Source organism: Protomyctophum bolini (assembly GCF_963924005.1).
Source record: "Protomyctophum bolini genome assembly, chromosome: 6".
NCBI lineage: Eukaryota > Metazoa > Chordata > Actinopteri > Myctophiformes > Myctophidae > Protomyctophum > Protomyctophum bolini.
In genome coordinates, this window is record NC_137867.1 from 14,835,464 (window position 1) to 14,855,446 (window position 19,983).

The 19,983-nt window shown below is 46.6% G+C and overlaps 1 protein-coding gene across 2 annotated transcripts in view; it reads left to right on the forward strand.

The window, feature by feature from the left end:
* Positions 1-19,983, forward strand: part of kremen1 (kringle containing transmembrane protein 1) — a 76,098-nt gene that overhangs the window by 564 nt on the left and 55,551 nt on the right. The window lies entirely within an intron of this gene.

Here is a 19,983-nt window from a genome sequence, read left to right on the forward strand (position 1 = left end):
AGGAGAACTGTGTGCGTATATGCCTACGGAGTAGCCTACGTGTTTCCCAGAGAAATCCAACCAGGCACCAGGCAACTATTTGTAGCCTATTATGACTTCTCTCTCGTCTCTGACACTCTGTCCAATTCCAAAACAACAGCCCCGTGTGCGCCAAGAAAGAGTCCCGGACAGATGTGCTTGCCTCTGCAGTGGCAGTGCAGAACATGGGGCATGTGACAGGCACGTCGCAATCGCGACCTGCCTGTCATAATGCCCTGCAGCAGCAGCAGCACGCAATAATGCCAATATATAGCCTTTTGTTTGATTGTAATTGACATAAAGGAGCCGGAGGGGGAATTTGTTTTGAAACCGGTGAAGTGTTTTGCCATCCACTGAGATGGTAAGACGGCACTGCGGATCGCATTTCTTTATAACTGCCAAACGACTGGTTTTATATAAGTGAGCTATTATTGGGTGACACATCAAAGTGACATGCGACACTAATAGCACGGAATTCTTTTTCAGATAGGATTGTATCAGTATTGCCAGGTGTTTAATAGCCTAGTACTACAGCAACATCTAATGTGTCCCCCCTCCTCCCTATAGATGTTTTTCTTGAATCAGCCAATCGTTTCCACATATACAGTAGTTTGTTTAGACAAATAAAAATCATTGAACAAGTATATAGCCTATGTATATGCCATGGACTGCAGGACTACAGATGGAGCTCCATTCCAAACGAGCTGCCTTTCTTCTCAGAGAAGGGAAGAATGTATTTTAATTTGAATATCTAATAATGATGACCGCACAAACCAAAACTTCTCCTGCTGTAATTTGTGCTGCGTTTCATGTTGAAACGGCAAATCCCCATGCTTTCCTTTTTAATTTTTTGTCTCTTAATTATACCCTTGGACTCAAATTAGAGGGCCCACCATCTGGGCCAGTGCGTAAGTACTCCCATGTGTACCTATGTATTAACAAAGTATTTAAAGCTACGGTATTCCCCCCTCTCAATGGAGGGGGATGAGGGGGGAGAAAAAAGGCAGAGTTTACCCTCAGTGCAAGTCAACTGTGCCATAGTCACTGTACAATAAAACAATAATTTAAACAGTCAGTGCAGGGAGCAAATGGCTTGAGCCTGTTTATGAGTGCAACTCTTTGCTCTATTCTGGATGGGTGTCTCAGACTGTCCCCATGCACTGATTTGACTGTCCCATACATACAGTAGGAGTCACATGTGGGTGACTTCTTCAGATGAGACGTATTCATTGCCATACTGCAGCTACATGGTTTATACGGATAGCTTGCTGAACATCATCATGGCCATGCAGTGTTGTGAAGGGTCATCTATTATCAGTGCTTCTAAAGCAGTTGCCTAGTTCTCCCACTTTCAAGATTTTTCAAAAGTGTTCAAAAATAGCAGATGTACAAGCGGCGCGAAGTGACATGCTGTCAGCTTGTACAAAAGCTTTAATAGCTGATCCACAAGCTATGAGCTTGTGCACCTGCTATTTTTCAATAGCCAACGCTAAAATCTAATACTGATACTTTCCCGGTTTTATAGTATCAAAATCTGTTTTAACCACACAAATCTTCTATGGGAGTCCCTATAGCACATATGACAAAGATTGAGAAGCACTGATCTAAATCAAATACACACAGACAGGAACACTTCCCTGAAGTGGGTTTGTTCACATCTCGTAGTCCCTTGACACAGGGAAATCCTGTTTAATCCTGTGTTCATTTGACTAGTTAACCATGCACTTCAATCCTCTTCACTTAGTAAAACGGCCCTTAGTTGGCTCCGTAGTCTATAGGTCTACTCTATACCAGATCTCACCGCCATACGTTTCTGGTCTACAAGTTGCAACACGTTGTTGCGAGCTTACAGATCTGTTTTTTTGGGGGGGGGGGGGGCGAATATTCCCCCCCATAATATGGAATTAAGCCTGATAGTGAAATCAACGGCCGTCATTGTGAGACGTTGAGCTTGTAGATTTGTGATGTTTTGGAAAAGCTTTTGGCCTCTGTATGATGACCCGAAGTATAGGGATGCCGGGGGTTAATGTGCTTGAATGAACGCTGAGGATTGTGTTTCCAACTTTCCAAATCATATCTCGCAGAAATGGAGCATTCTTATTTCATCTTATGCAATGGGATTATCATGCTGCATGCACACACTCAGTCTCTCTCTCTCTCTCTCTCTCTCTCTCTCTCTCTCTCTCTCTCTCTCTCTCTCTCTCACACACACACAGAGGCAAATAGCTTTAAAGGGTCGGAGAAGACTTGCGCTGGCGGGTGAAAGACTAAAAGCACCGTTTATGCATACTATACAGTATGTCTGCACACATCTCCCATATAGCCTAATACCATCCCTGTCCGGGTGGAAACCTCATATGTCCATAACTGTGGTATACCGTTCAGCATTCTAATAAAAAAATAGCAAAAGTAGCACATCTACAAGCTCGAGTATGATCAAGTATAGGGCGTTAACCCCATGCTGGACGGGAACCCCTTTTGGTGTTTTAACTAAGCATTATGTTATACCTTAGCTACTGACTTGTAGGTCTGCTATTTTTGAAATATCGTGAAAATGAGGCACAAATCTTTGAATATATATTCTTTCAGAATATATATAACAAATGGGTTAATTTACCAGAAAACACAAAAAAGTAAAAATGTGGAGATAAGAGGTTTCTACCTGACAGCGGCAACGATAATGTACTGTAATGTAATGTACTGTAATGTACAGTGCAGTGACGATTTGTCTCTCCTCCGTAATTCACCTGAAGGGACAATATTAGAGCAGTGTTCCCCAACCCCTTTGGAGGGACGCCAAATATCACAGGCCGTGTCTCAATATTTTGAACATCCTAACTAAGCATTGTTTTGTGGAAAGGTTTCAAAAACGGGAAAAACCGCCGAACTACAAGCACACAGTTGTGAGTTTGTAGATAGGTTACTTTTGCTCTTCATCGTATCGGCTCCTGTATCGGCCTCCTCATAAATATAGGAATTAAGTCATTAACGTGTCTGGAAAACACAAGTGCGTGCACATGTGGGGGTTTCAGAGTTGTCACATGCAAGGGGGTGTGGGGGCTCCAAGGTAAAAAGTCACCTTGAGGCCTTTTTGAAGACAAGAACCATGTTTAGACACCCAACATGCTTACTTCTGTCTTATTATTATATTCAGGCCTGACGTTTGCTCACTTGGCAGCCGCGCCAGGCCCTTGACATGAGCACACACACAAATGGAAGCCATCTCCTGTCAGAGAGCTGTCACGACGAGGTGTAATTGAGTTGCACCGAGAGGAGCCGGTAATGTTCGGCGCCGCGAACAAGCCAGAGCCGGTTAATCTGCAGGGAATTATTCTCCTGTTGTCCTTCCCCTCTCAGGGAATTATTCTCCTGTTGTCCTTCCCCTCCAGGGAATTATTCTCCTGTTGTCCTTCCCCTCTCAGGGAATTATTCTCCTGTCGTCTTTCCCCTCTCAGGGGATTTGCGACGGTCTCGTTGATGGGGTCGGGGGGGGGGGGGGGGGGGGGGAGAGAGACGCTTGCCCTCTTTTCAGGCAAGAGTCGTTGCAGTCGCGTCACGCTCACACACATTGACTCCTTTTTTTGTTTTGTGATGTCATGACATGGCAGAGCGAGCAGCACATTGTTGGAACCAGCATGGAGCTTACACACTTTGAAAAGGGCTGTGTTTATGTTCAGTAGCAGGGAGAGCAAGGTGTGTGTGTGTGTGTGTGTGTGTGTGTGTGTGTGTGTGTGTGTGTGTGTGTGTGTGTGTGTGTGTGTGTGTGTGTGTGTGTGTGTGTGTGTGTGCCTCTAGGTCTGTCTGACTGACTGGCTGCATGCACACGTAGGGGAAATCCTGTCCATTCCAAATCTCCTATCGCTATCAAAGGTAAGATGGATACATCCCCTGTTTTTGCCCTATAGAACAGGCAATGTTGTGGTCCTCTGTGGGTCATCTTTAGAGGCGTTTCTTCAATGTTGTGGTCCTCTGTGGGTCATCTTTAGAGGCGTTTCTTCAATGTTGTGGTCCTCTGTGGGTCATCTTTAGAGGCGTTTCTTCAATGTTGTGGTCCTCTGTGGGTCATCTTTAGAGGCGTTTCTTCCAATTAGCCGTGTGGAGAAACATGAACACAAATAGCATAGAAGGGAGTTTCTCAAGTAGAGTCTTGATTGAGGGCGAGCTGTGACATTTGCCAGTGTGGAATTCACTCCGAATATCGGATCAAAGAATGCCGTGGCTGTCAGAAATAAGGCCTGTTGTAGAAAAAACATGGGGTTGCTATCTGGGTGCGTTCGATTCCACTTTGGAGTGATGTGAGGCAAGACGTGTATTACAGGCTTTCCTTCTCTCCTCCAGCCACGCTTGCCAAGCCTCCGCCGAACTAGACATGCATGAAATAACTTGTAAGGCTGCACTGGAATGACGTGCAAAACGATCGCTCTGCGTTGCGACGATGCGTCACATCAAACTAACTCGCTGCAGATGAAGCAGTGACATTATTTCCAGACTGGGTTTGTCTATAGCATGCGCATGGCGGTGGACCTGGTCCCTCCCTCCCTCCCTCCCTACCTAGGGAGCCCGCTACCATCCCCACTGTCCCCAGAGCCAGTGTTTCCCCCCCTCGTATAGCTTTGCCGCAGCTCAGATGAAGCTGCTGGAACTGGCAACCCGCCGCCTGGTGCTTCTTCTTCTTCTTCTTCGAGGCCCGACCGCCGGCCGGGCCAGCAGAGCTGCAGCGCAGCGAGCCTGCTGCGCTCCGTCAGGGCCATCACACCCAAACCACAGAAGACAGCCTCCCCGCGCTGGCCTTCGCCTTGCAGCGGGGGAACAGATCGGCCGCTGCCAGAACACTGGCTTGGATCAGAAATGCAGCACATGCAGCACTACTGAGCCACTGCACAGTAGCTGCGATGGAGATACGCATTATAGCGTATCGTTGCTGTCGGGCAGAAACATCCTATCTCCATATTTTAACTTATTTTTTTAAATAAATGCCCTACTTGATCATGCTACAAGGTCCGCAACACATGCTCGACTTGTAGATCTGTATACTTTTGCTACTTTTGAGTGGTGCAACCACTCCAAGGAACAGCATTGTCCGTGTTAACCTATGTGACTATGTGACTGTGTGTGGCTATGTGACTATGAGTAGCAGTAGGGGCAAAAGTGGCGCTGTTGTGCCAGAAACAGAGAGAGAGAGATAGTGCTGCACTGTTGCCTGCTAATGAGAGAGAGAGAGAGATAGAGAGAGAGAGAGAGACAGAGAGGGGGGGAGAGGGGAGTTGCACCACTCAGTTCACACGGGTGTGATTTTTAATTTGAATCCGGAAAAGTTTTGGAGAACGGAGACGGAGACTTTGTGCTCATAACATTTTACAGCCTCTGTTTACTGGGCCCATGTATAACTCTGTTTACTGGGCCCATGTATAACTCTGTTTACTGGGCCCATGTATAACTCTGTTTACTGGGCCCATGTATAACTCTGTTTACTGGGCCCATGTATAACTCTGTTTACTGGGCCCATGTATAACTCTGTTTACTGGGCCCATGTATAACTCTGTTTACTGGGCCCATGTATAACTCTGTTTACTGGGCCCATGTATAACTCTGTTTACTGGGCCCATGTATAACTCTGTTTACTGGGCCCATGTATAACTCTGTTTACTGGGCCCATGTAGAACTCTGTTTACTGGGCCCATGTATAACTCTGTTTACTGGGCCCATGTATAACTCTGTTTACTGGGCCCATGTATAACTCTGTTTACTGGGCCCATGTATAACTCTGTTTACTGGGCCCATGTATAACTCTGTTTACTGGGCCCATGTATAACTCTGTTTACTGGGCCCATGTATAACTCTGTTTACTGGGCCCATGTATAACTCTGTTTACTGGGCCCATGTAGAACTCTGTTTACTGGGCCCATGTATAACTCTGTTTACTGGGCCCATGTAGAACTCTGTTTACTGGGCCCATGTATAACTCTGTTTACTGGGCCCATGTATAACTCTGTTTACTGGGCCCATGTATAACTCTGTTTACTGGGCCCATGTAGAACTCTGTTTACTGGGCCCATGTAGAACTCTGTTTACTGGGCCCATGTATAACTCTGTTTACTGGGCCCATGTAGAACTCTGTTTACTGGGCCCATGTATAACTCTGTTTACTGGGCCCATGTATAACTCTGTTTACTGGGCCCATGTATAACTCTGTTTACTGGGCCCATGTAGAACTCTGTTTACTGGGCCCATGTATAACTCTGTTTACTGGGCCCATGTACATATAACTCTGTTTACTGGGCCCATGTAGAACTCTGTTTACTGGGCCCATGTAGAACTCTGTTTACTGGGCCCATGTAGAACTCTGTTTACTGGGCCCATGTAGAACTCTGTTTACTGGGCCCATGTATAACTCTGTTTACTGGGCCCATGTATAACTCTGTTTACTGGGCTATACATGTATAACTCTTGACGGTGTAAACGGCAATCTGTGAGTTATATTCCTGATTTAATCATCGCCTGACGTCAATAAAACAATAAATAAAAAAAGTTGGTGTAGGGGGTAGATAAGCGCTTATCTACCCCCTAGCCTACTCCAACTTTTATTTAATTTAATTTGTATGGACGTCAGCCGATGATTCAGCAATGTACAGGACTAGAGGCGTGGCAAGCGACAAGCCACTCCCCTTGCTCGTCTTGTGCAGTTGAAATGCCTTTAATTTATACCCACAGTCAACTGATCAGTGATCAGTTAGTAGGTCAAAGCAAAGAATGCAGGGCTTCCTTATCTTGCCTCACCAGGCATGGCCAGTTCTGTGGGGTGGCACCACCGCAACACCTTGTGAGCTTGTAGATCAGCTATTTTCACTCGCAACCAAGTATAAATCAGGCGGAATTCTTTGCGTCAATCCAAGACGCGAGAGAGAGAGAGAGAGAGCAAACCAGGTGAAAGCTTTCCCTATACCGTGGCCTATCATGAAACGTGTGTGTGTGTGTGTGTGTGTGTGTGTGTGTGTGTGTGTGTGTGTGTGTGTGTGTGTGTGTGTGTTTGTGTGTGTGTGTGTGTGTGTGTGTGTGTGTGTGTGCGCGTGTGCGCGAGCGTGCATGCCCACACATGTGTGTAAGGTTCAGATGTGAGGTCTTAACCGAGGCCATCTGGAGAGTCCATAAACCCCCTGTGTTCCTGCTCCGGGTTTTACAGGGGCCACGTCGAATGTCTGACCCCACAGGTCTCACATCCTCCCCCATTGACCCTCTCCACCCCCACCACCACCCGTAAGGGGCCGTTCTGGTGACATTTGTGCATTCTTTGAGACACAAATGGATAAACTAACAACTGAGGATTTTACTGTGTGGCCTCAGCCCTCTCACGCACGCACGTGCACACAGTGACACACACACAGACACACACACACACACACACACACACCCGCTCCTGTATCGGCCTCCACATAATCTCCCCTGGCTCTCTTCGTGTAACTGTAGTCTAGCCTCCATCAACCTCCACAACCCCCAGGACAGAGAGATCTTTGTGTGTGTGTGTGTGTGTGTGTGTGTGTGTGTGTGTGTGTGTGTGTGTGTGTGTGTGTGTGTGTGTGTGTGTGTGTGTGTGTGTGTGTGTGTGTGTGTGTGTGTGTGTGTGTGTGTGTGTGTGTGTGTGTGTGTGTGTGTGTGTGTGTGTGTGTGTGTGTGTGTGTGTGTGTGTGTGTGTGTGTTAGAAGATAATAACAGAGCATCCTGTGCCATCTGTGGCAACGTGAGCATGATGGCGGCGACAGGGATGGAGTTGGGAGGAGAGGAGAGGCCGTGGCTTCTCCCTCAGGAGGTCAAACGTACAGTGAGAACCACCGACGACGACCCCAATCCCCTTCGTGCAGGGAGGGAGGGTGGTCTGTAGGTGGTCTCAGATGTGGGCCCTGCGGTACCCCTCATTCTTCCGGCTGGGAGATGGAAAACCTCTCCTCCTCCTCCTCCTCTTGACAGGCTTCTGTGCAGCAGACACTGTTCAGACAAACCACGCGGCTAGGATGTTTGTGTGTGTGTGTGTGTGTGTGCGCGCGCGCGCACGTGCATGCATATGTGCGTGCGTGTTGTGGTTAGGCTGCACAGTTGCTGGACTTGACTGTGTGTGTGTGCGTGTGTGTGTGCGTGCGTGTGTGTGTGTGCGTGCGTCTGTGTGTCTGTGCGTGTGTGTGGATCTCATGTATGTATGATCCTTTGTGCTTCTTTTGTGCATCTCGTTTCACTACAGTCTGGTCTTTGTTACATCCCCAGTCAGTCCGGCTGCCTTCCTAGTGCTAAACAGTAAATACGTAGCCAGTCAGTCAGGCCTTTCCTCGTCTCTATCTATGCTGTCCATGCATAACCAGTCCCATGCACACACAGTCATATCCTCTGTGTTCATTTTACTCCGAGATTGCACCTCATAGCGTCTTCATTTGATTGCTTTCTTGTTGTGACGGGATGTTCTATAGCTAGACAACATAAATACATTCTTTTGTCTGTTGTCCTTGCCGAGTGTAACCTAGACCGCAGTAACAAGCTTGCTTTATGAACATGTACAGTGGCAATTTAAGCATTCATTACATTATACATCTACGAGCGCTGTGTGCTTGTAGATCTGCTATTTTAGGTATGGGACACCATCGTACGACTAAGTATACATCCATGGTTAGGGTGTGAAGAGACAAAGAGACAGGGGAGATGAAGAATTGGAGTCTGAGTGAGGGAATGCCAGAGATGCCAGGAGGAGAAAGCTTGATAGCTTTTCCTTTTTTAAATATCTCTACACTCCCTACACTCAGCATGCCCCGACTTGTAAAGAGACGCCAGCATTTTGAAGAATACTCTTGTTTACTTGGCTGAAAGTGAGTTGAAGTTGGCTCGCTATCTGCAACAGAAAAAGGCTGGACTGTTACTGTGCACGGCATGTGGCTCTGTGTCGAGCAGCTGGCCAGTCACTTCCTCTTGACCTCTGGGTGGTGCCCCGTGAAGGTCACGCTGCGGCCGCCAGTCTCCAGTCCATGCCAGTGGGTTGGACTGGCCAGGAAACCGCCGACCGCCGGTGAGATGGACAAGCAGACCCAGCTATTATGAACACAATCACAGTCATTACCATACCACTGTGATTGTTCCTCCAACTGTCATGTTGCTCTGAAGAGTTCAAAGGCTCATACGTGTTTGATCAAAGCACCTCTCTCTCTCTCTCTCTGTGTGCTCTCGTTTTTTCTTCTTCCTTTGTTCCCATCAATTCTTTAAAAGAATTCTCTCACCTTGTGCAAATCACCACCTGCCCGGCCGGTTGGCATGCAAATCGGCCCGACCCGGCCCACCACTTCAGCGTTTGTGCTGGTGGCAGCAGCACAAGCAAGTCGGCCCCCTCCTTCAGAGGTGGCAGGGCATGACAGATGTCAGAGTCATGTAAAGCATGGAAAAATAGGCCTCTCCAAACAAAGTGGTGTCAGGTTGACTGCGTCAGCTCGCTCCCTGAACTGTCGAGGCGGCCCCCGCAGGACAACATGAAATTAAGTTGTCAAGTAGCCGCCCGCTCCGCCAATCCCAGGCCACCGCGTCCGATCCAGAGGAGGCCACGCAGCGCAACTGTCAAAGGGCGAAGGAGATGAACAGCGTTTAGGCGGGGGAGAGTGCACTTGGCTGCTGTTGTTCCATCACCGGGGCTAAAGTAGTGGTTTGTTTCGTCACTCAAACGTCAGACACAGTGCTGACACTTCAGATCAGCTCTGTCGGTTTCCGGAGCTTGGAGCAAATCTTCTTTTCCTAAGATCTTTCTCAACACATGAACCCTAGCATCCCTATACTGGGCATGTCACAATAGGGAGAACATTTGACAAAAATAGGCAGACGTTCAATGGAAATAGTCAATCTACAAGCTCACAAGGTGTCACGTTGCTACACATTATAAACTTACAGTATAGATTGACTACTTCTGCCATTGGATGTACAATGAAGTATGTACTATGTAGGATTTAAGTGGTTAATGCCCTCTTCCCTGTTGATCCTCCTCCAGTGAGTATTCTTTCTCCAGCTTTCTTTCTGGACAGCGTTTCTACTCCCTGCCGCCGGGCTCATTTGACTGCCATTATGCATGTTCACCAGCCGGCTTATGTATACCTCCCTGACATTTATTTTGCTTATGCATGAGGAGCGCCACTCCGGGCGTTGCCGGGTGACATTCTCAGGCCCGCCGGGTCCAGCAGTCGGAGCCCATCAGCGGAAACACAGTCCAGGGCTAGAGGGGCCAAATCAAACCGTAATGAAATCCCGTGTTCCTCTATGAATTCTATTAACTCCCAACATAAACAATTGTTTTCATTATCGAAACGGGGAATCTGCGCTATATTCGCAGGCCCTGGAGGGTAAACAGAATAAAAACAAAATATGATTTTCTTTATTGCCAGTCATGGATTTATATGAGTTTAAATCACATTCGAGATTTACTGGCTTTGGGCACTTTCGTAATAAGAATGTGCTGCTCATTGGAGCTGCGGAGGCCTTTGCTTTTATCTTCCTGATGAGAACATACGTACAGCAGGAGAAGAGACTTTTGCTTTGTTGTGTTTGGTTCGACCCCAAACCATGAAGTTCTCTCTCGTTGTTTCTCTTTTTGCACACTATTAATAAAGACTCGACATTGTATGATTGAGGTGAACGAGGCTGTTATTCTTCCTTTGATTCAAACATGTAACATATTCCAAACATCACGCCAAAGATTGGTGGGGTGTTTCGCAAAAAGAAAATCTCCAGTGACCGACCACTGACCAGAGTTTCAAAGCAAACATGTATTTTTGCGGTGTCACATGCAGCTCTGAGTTTTGAGAAGCGTAACCAGGAACATAGCGGGGAGGATATTGAATTGCTACTGTGTGAGACATGACCTGTCCAGTGAACTCTGGTTCCTTTTATACTGCTAGTTGTGTTTGGGCCGGGGCCACTGAGGTCTAGTGCTCCGGCGCGGCAGAGGAATGGCAACCACTTTAAATAAAAAGAGAGTAATTTGGCTGCAGAGCCCGGGGGCCTCTGGTGCAGGTCCAGCTGCAGAAGTTTGTGGCCGAAAAGGCAAATTGTCGCCTCCCCCCCCCCCCTTTTTTTTGTTGCAGGAAACGCCCACAGACAAGAGCTATGTTGACAAGGCCGAGCAAGTGGACATGGTTAAGTGGACAGAACAAACATTAGGACAAGGAAAGGGAGCAGATGCAGCTAAGTGGACAGCAAACAAAGGAGCGAGCTGCGAGGCCAGTTAGTGGGCAGAGCTAAGAAGCCATGACAGGGAGATGGACAATGAAGAGAGAGAAAGCACACAGAACAGGGATGGGATGTTGCCTTTTTTTCCCTCATTGTGGTCTATTGAAAGAACATGGAAATAAATGTCCATTAACTGAAATGGAGATGTTTCTCCGCTGAATCGAACTCTTGAGTTAACTCGACTTAAGCAATTCAGTTATATAATGGCCTCTACTTTAGAAGCACACAGGAACATCTTGGTTCAGTGTTGTCACAAACAGTCATTGTACTTGGAGCCGTGGAGCCAGTGATATCCCGTTGCAAAGTGAAGCTTTGAAAGAGGTGGAACCCAAAGGGGGATGAAACCCAAGTCGCCGAGAGACCCTGATTTAGTTGTCTGTCCTGTGTGTGTGTGAGGTGAATGCAGCTCCCTGAGGTGAAAACAAACGGGCCGGGCCTGCAGTATAGCCTACGTGGCACCAGCCCGCGACCAACGTCAACCGAGGGCGGTCACACTCGGCCGGTGCCATGAAACGGGATCTGCCGCCGGCCCTCAATGGATCCTCCGAAATGGATCCCCCTTCTCAGGGACTGCAGCAGTGGGATGCCCCCCCTGTCTCCTACCAGAGCCATCTGGTTCCCAGTACTGCATGCCTCTTCCCACAGCCACACAAACCACAGTGAAAACGGATCGCTTTTCACAGTCGAGATCAGGAACTGGAGACTTGGCCGGTTTAAAAGGAGGCTGAATGCCCAACGCTTTGGTTCGCTCTGTTAGCAGCCTTTTGTGCTGCTGTTATTGTGTCCTCGGGAGCATGTTTTGTTGCGGTTTATCTGACAGCCTTTTGTGATCTGATACAGCAGTATTGCATGCGCTGTTCGCTCTTTGACTGGGTCAGTCAGGCGAGATAAAAAAAAGGGGGACACTTGGTTCGAACATAAAAATCCTGAAGTCGGGAAGTTGAGATGAATGCATACTTTTTGTTTGTTTCATTCAAAAAGCCTTACACTGTAGTGCAGGGGTCTTCAGCACAGGGTCCTGGACCCCTAGGGGTCTGTGAGGACACATTTCTACAGGGGGCCTTATCTCCCATCTTTGTGTGATAGGAACATCATTTTTCAGTAACCACTTGAACCCTATAGCATCCCTATTCTGAGGGGAACATTAGCCAGCAAATCTACAAGCTCACAACGCCTCGTCTCTCTCTCTCAGCTAAGTGGTCCTTGACCTGAACATTTTTGAAGACGCCTGCAGTCGGGCCTAAGAGTGTAAAAGCGGACCCATACGGGTCATTATTTCTGATTCTTTAAATCCACAGAGGATGAGATTTGAAGCTCTGTTTTGAGGGTCATTGAGCGAATGAGCGTAAACCTCTATTTCAGGTGCACAAAAAACATATTTTCCCTTTTGCCTATTTATTTATATTAGTTGAAATCACAATGGAGAGTTATTTTGTGTTGTCTTATCTCCCTGAGGACAACATGTCGTCTCTGTCGGATGGAAACTTCATTATGACTATTATTTTTCAGGATTCAAATAAATTGCAGATCTATAGCAGCTCACAGCTTGTAGATCGGCCATTTTTGTGCGACACAAGTGTGATGAAGTCATTCAATGCCCCTAAATGACAAAAAAGGAAAAGGAGAACAGGTGTGTTCGTTGAGGGTGTAAAAGCAGACCCGTACGGATCACTGCGGACATCATTCTGCACAGAGCCAAATGATCTCTCAGGTTTATACAGCGGTAGAGGAGTGTGCGATGAAGGTACAACAGTGCCCTTGACTGCCGCGTAACCCTCCCAAATTCCATTCGCAGTTTTTCTTCTGCGGGGGGGAACCCGGATTAACCCATTTTGGGCGGGAAGTGGGAGCCCATTTTGGTGTTATAATTTAGCTATTGAAAAATAGCAGATCTACAAGCTCATAGCGCGCCACCGAGTGGCGCGCTACGAGCTTGTAGGTCTGCTATTTTTGAAAAATCGTGAAAATATTTATTTCAGAAAACTGGAGGATTTAGAAGATTTCTTTTTTAATTTCGAGGTCAGGCCTGAATGGGTTAAAAGTGTAGAGAAAAGGAAACAGACAGAGGAATACAGGCAGGACGGGGCCAATGAAACAGACAGAGGAATACAGGCAGGACGGGGCCAATGCCACCATCTGCACTTTACAAAGATAGACAAAACAAACACGACGGGGCCTTTACTTTTTTCTCTCTGATGTGCTCGCCACTCTCTCTCGCCGAAACAGGCGTGCTGGGGATTCATTGGACACAGATGGATGCATGTTTGTGTGCTCTGCTGAACAACACTGTTGCAAAGGGGAATGGAGTAACGGTTCTGGGGCTGCCTTGATTGAACTATACTAGACTTTACATGTACAGCACTATCCCGTGGTTCTCAAACATTTTCATTTCAAGGACCCCCGAATTCATTTTCTTTCTTCAAAAAAACAATATATATATATTTTTTTCCTTTCAAGATTCCTTGAAAATGGCAGATGGTTGCGATGCAACGCATTATGAGCTTGTATAGCTCTGCTATTTTCAAATAGCCGAGTATCTAAGATTAAAGTGGTTAAAACTGATTTTGAACACATTTAGCTGAGGAACTCCTTTAAGAACCCCTGGGGGTCCCCAGACCCCTCTTTGAGAACCACTGCATTATGCCACGGATCCCCATTTCTCAATCTCTGGGACCCCAATGTACACCGTTTATTTACTCTGAGAGTGTACAAAATGGAACCAATTGAGCCCATAAGGGTCCATTAGTTTCCATTTTACACTTACGGGTCCGTTAAAGGAGAATTCCATGCTAGAAGGCTATCTTACCTTTATTTGTAGTTGTTAGGTCCCCACCAAAGAGGTCCAGGTGTTATTTTGTGCAAAAGCACATTATTGGCTATTTCCCCTACTAAGCCCTCAATGAATTGAATTGAATTGCATTGAATTGAATGGGGCATTGGGGTGTTGTGCTAATTCGCTTATTTCCATCGCTCAAAAATAAGCGAATTAGCACAAAATCCCAACCCCCATTGAGGGCTTATATTAGGGGAAACAGCCAATAATGCAATTTTGCACAAAATAACACCTGGACCTCTTTGGTGAGGACGTAACAACTACAAATAAAGGTAAGGAATCCTTCTAGCATGGAATTCTCCTTTAAGCCTAATTCATGCACGACGGTGTGTGTGTGTCTCGCCACGAACGGCCCGAGAACAGCTCACATCCAGGGTGCTTTATGAGCTTGTAGGTCGGCCATTCTTGGCGCGAGACACTGTCACGCGACTAAAGTATCAATCTGGCTTTAGGGTCATTTCGACCCCTGGTTGTCCCCTAACCCTGTCCCCACTTTGAGAACCACACTTTTCCACATTGAATGGTTACCCAAAATGCCCTCCGGGGGTCTCCCGGGGGCGATGATCTCCACTGGGATAAGATGTCCCTTCGTCCTTGGCGTTTGTATACTCTCTCATTGCCATTCAGTATTAAAATGTACACATCTTGCAAACCAATGTCAGTACGCTTCGGTATGTTTGCAGATTCATCTTGCTGAAGATCATCATAGTGCTCTCCTCTTGGAGATGACAATGTTTGTATTGTGTTATCATAATGGAGTGAGTGTGAGTCCATCTCCATATATAAGAATAAGGGGGAAAGTCCCAGCATGTCATTTTGTTTTAATGGTAGCATTGTATTTTAATTTTATTCACCAGCAAGGGAGGTCCCTTCATTTCAACCCCAAGCCCTTTATTTATCCTAGTCAGACCTCATCTTCCCTGCGCCCTGTAATCACGCAAAAGGCCTCAGAGAGAGAGATGTGGATGAGGGGGGGGGGGGAGGGGGGGTCTAATGGCTGCACACACATGCCCCTGAAACGGCCTGACAGCCTTAGCTCTAACCAAACCACATATAATTAACATTCTCCACATGCCAGCTAACCTGAGCACAAACAGGACCATCCAAAACAGGTGTGTTTAGCAACAACCCCCCCCTTCACTTCTCTCTCTTGTTCTGTAACTCACCTCACCTGTGTTAAGAATCGGGGATAACACTTCAATCTAAGCTGCATGACTAGAACGCCTATTTTTGGAAAGTCCAAAGAGATTTGGCGAAGCGGGAAAAAAAGAGCTCGCCAAGTATAGAGGCAACTTTTACCACAGGAGGGCTTATGTGTGGGAGTTGTCTGGTGTCCATCGGCGTGGATGAGGGATCCGTTTGTTATCGTTGGCAGCGACATCAAACATTGTTTGTGCTTTTACACTGATACTGTATTTTGACGCCATTAACTTGGCACTTTTTGAATGCAGGACTTTTACTTGCAACAGAGAGTATTTTTTTTTATTGGTATGTGTGGTGGTGCTACTTTTTACTTAAGTTAAATAAATAATAATCAGAGAGAGTACTTCTCCTCCAGCGCTGGTTGCTGCACGGGAGTCTGGCGTCCATCGGCGCGTATACTGTAGAGTGGATGAGGGATCAGTTTGTTATGGTTGGGGCGACATGAAAGGCCGCTGAGCGGCTTGGCATGGGGAGACATACCAGGCCTCTCTACACAGCATGTCACACGTTTAACCACTTAAGCCTGACACCGCCATACAATGAAAATAGCCGATCTACAAGCTCTCGACCGATCCACGACTGCGACACGGTGTGAGCTTGTAGGGCTTGCTGTTTTTACTGCCCAACAGCTAAATGTGATTAATACGTGTGTGCGTGCGTGTGTGTGTGTGTGTGTGTGTGTGTGTGTGTGTGTGTGTGTGTGTGTGTGTGTGTGTGTGTGTGTGTGTGTGTGTGTGTGTGTGTGTGTGTGTGTGTGTGTGTGTGTGTGTGTGTGTGTGTGTGTGTGGTGCCAGTGATGTTGTGTGTTGCGCGCATGCGTCTGCATGGGGGCATTCGTGTGGGTATGTCTTTTCCATCTCCACATTGGTTACATCCTAAAACACTGTGGCTCCTCCGCTGATGAAAATAGCTCCCTTTCTTTCCTACTACTGTAAGTCCCATCAAGGGATATCAGGAAGGACGGGAGGGAGAGAAAAGGAGGGAGGGAGAAATAGAGAGGGTGAGAGAGAGACAGAATGATGTGGGTAGATGTTGAGATTAATGCATGTTGTGTCACTGCATGTGTTTATCTGGGAACATCTGACGTGAGCTGGCTGACAGGGAGATCATCTTACCATCCATTTGGACGAGGACATGGGAGCAGAGCGGGGCTGAGAACGCCCCCATGCAGCGCGAGAACAGCCATTAGCAACAGTCAACCATCATGTTTTGCATCGCAAGCCATAGATCCTCCTTCTGCTTATCAAAGCCCCGAATGCCACGGAGAGCCCATATGGAGACATGTTCTCTCCCTCCAGCACGCACGCGCGCGCACACACAAGCAAGCCACAGTTTGTTTGTTTCCTAGTATAGGGGCCCAGCACGCAGCTGCACCGCAGAGCTCCTTTTTCTGTGTATATGCCCAGGCCTAGCCCGCGGTGTTTGTAGGCGCTATCTGTTGTGTTTGCTGTTAATTTTATGGAGCCAGGGCTTTGTGCCGGCACCATCCATAACAATGGGAAGTGTTAAAGTAAACCAAGTGTTATACTTCAATGGCGCTGCGCTGAGCAAGATGGAGAAAATTAGAGCTGAAGGGGAGAGGCGGGCCCAATCTGAGGGATCGTTAAACCACTTAAACCCCTTGCATCCGAATTGTGGGGAAAGCTTTTCATAATATAGTACACTAGCATAGAGACTGATAGACTCTCTCTCTCTCTCTCTCTCTCTCTCCTTTTCTCTCCAGCTGTTTTCTCTCTTCCCTCCCGTCTATCATATCATTCCAAATGGCTTCATTTGCTCTACGCTGCACCACTTTAATTTGCAGTTGGGTTAGACTTTTTGGATGAAGCTGTCCCAAACATGCTAATTGTGTACCTTTTTGGAAAGCAAACACGTGCAACACTGCAGGCAGCAGCGTCTCTGCCGGTCCCGCCCTGTCAGCGATGGAAAGTAACATTTTACACAGTACAGTACATTTTCGTCTCCTTCGGGTGGACACAACTTAAAACTGTTACTTTTCAGGATTCACAATTCAAAAACGGTAAAAGTAGCAGATACTGCTACTCTTGATGCTTTTGTGTGACTATAGTTAAAGTATGGAGATAAGAGCAACCATTTACTACTCATGTACACTGCATCACATATGGTAGACCAGGCATTTTTCAAAACGTTCTACAAATTCTTGAAAGGGTTATGTTATGTAGTTTTACTTTAGCACACTGTGACTTCATTTTGAGACTTTTTGTACTTTTACTCAAGTTAGAACTTTTAACATGGGCCTTTTACTTGCAGTATTCGAGTATTTTTAGGCTATTGCTACTTTAACTTGAGTTAAAAAAATCAAAATGATTCTTCCAGCTTGGCGCCCTGGCCTGGCCTGTGCTCTGCTGGGTGCATGAGGGCTTGTTTACTGTGGTGCCAGAGCTGCTCTGGAGCCACTTCACTGAGTGTGGAGCAGGTTTCGCCTTCTGTTTGTTTAACCCTCCTAACCCTGTCTACTTAGTGTGTGAAGAGAGCCCGCGCCCAGGCATCCTAACCCTGTCTACTTAGTGTGTGAAGAGAGCCCGCGCACAGGCATCCACATTTTTCTTTCTTCTTTTTTGAGCACATATGATATGGCTACATTGATTAGAGGAAATTGTACGGATCAGTGCCAGGGGGAAGTAATTGAACACGACACGTGCTTTGACTTCATGGTTGGTTGCTCGGCCTGTCCCTTGTATATGGACATTCTATCAGCAGCTTGTTTGCAAGCTACATTGTCGGTGTCTTCATCGCATTTGTCAAAATCTGAATCTGCCCAAAAAAAGAAAAAAAAAAAGAACTTCCATCTTCGCCTCTTGGAAGCCAAAAACGACACCCAGTCTCCACTGTGTTCTGTCAAATATCCCTCCATCCCCATGTGGGAATTACTAAAGGTAAGACATTTTATCCCCTTTGATATGTTTGCTGATAGATCGTCCAACATCAATCAAAACGTAACACTGCTTGAGGCTGAAAACCTTTTTTATGCTTTTTCATTTGTGATGTGAAACTTCAAACAGAAGGTTTCTATTTTTTTTTGTTGGTCTCTTTTTGGCAGAGCCTTCAGCCCACCGCTGGCTCTGGCAGTGGGCTTACATTAGGCTCTTTCCATTACAGGGCTACAATAATAGGGGCCACACCAGAACGAGATGCAGGGCCATGTTTTATACTAGGTGCTAGCCGGCCGCTTTGGCAACCAGCCCCGTGGACCTGTGGCTGCTGCGGTGAAAGAATGGAGGAGGGGATCTGCATGGAGGGAGAATTAGTACTTAGGAAGGATGGTAGTAGTAGTAGTGAGGCTATTTTGGGGACTCAATGAGGCCTGGGTTTATTGCCCAGCTTTCCGAGGCCGCAGCGCTGCAACAAAAGCATGGAGGGAAATGAGTACGCTGTAGAGCGCGACCAATGCCAGATATTTGGGTCCGATTCCACCCGAGTCCTAGACCACCGATTAGCAATGGTTTGAACCATATTGTGTCAGATTCAATTCCAATCAATTAAAGAAATGTCTGTAGATCTGCCTAGAAATCTGTTCCCATCTGATGGGATGCAAAAATTGATATGCGGAACAGTGTGGGTATCTCTGAAGGCTGTGATTTTGAAATGGAAATGGCTGCTGGCACAGCCTGACAGTGGTGGAAAATACATTTACGCAAGCATTGTACTTAAAAAATGTTTAGGTACAGTACTGTACATTTAATTTACACTCATTGAGTGTTTCTATTTCTTGACACTTCTACTCCACTACTAAAAATACATTTTCACTCCATTGCAATTATTTGACAACTTGATTTACTAGTTACTTTGCAGATGTAGATTATTAACGCAAAACATACATTAACCAATGAAGTCCAATTTTACACTATTAAAAAAATGTATGGCTATAAAAATAGCTCACTACACTTTTACTTTGGCACTGTTAAGAATGTTTTCATTCGAACATAGGCCTTTTACTTGAGTATTTTCATATTGTGGTGGTATTGTATTACTTAAGTAAAAAAAATAAAGAACTCTCAGTACTTCTTCCACCAATGGCTGCCGGCGAGTAGAAGGAGAGGCAGCCCCCTCCCCCCCCCCCCCTCCTCCAGTGTGGAACTCTGTAACCCACCACAGCTGGCCTGATTTGGCCCAACCCTGTGGCCCCTGCTCTTGCTTACCCTGACATTAATGAGCACCACAACAGTAATGGCTACCAGGGCGCTGTGGTATAGACTGCATGATATTGGAGGTTTGATTTGAGGTCTGTGGCATTTCTTTGTACTAATAATGTGTCGCTGACGTGAAATGTCGTCGTCTTTGTGTTTTGTTTCGGAAGGCATCCTATAGCTTTAAATGTAAGCATGTTTGTGAGTGTGTGTGTGTGTGTGTGTGTGTGTGTGTGCGTGTGTGTGTGTGTGTGGGGGGGGGGGGCTCACCTGTAGTAGGGCCGCATACATATAACATCATGATGAATTGGCTGTATCGGTCGTTCTCAAAGGTTTTAATTTCCTAGACCCACCCGATAATAACTCTGAGAGAGTCTGGAGTTGGACCCCTACACACTATGTGCAGTATTTCATAAACCGGGTACTGCACACAGTGCACAGAGGTCTATTTTTCCCTCTCTGTCCACACCAAATCTCTTCGCCAAAAATAGCCGATCTACAAGCTCCGTACATCACGACAGACCTGCTATTTTCGCCAAA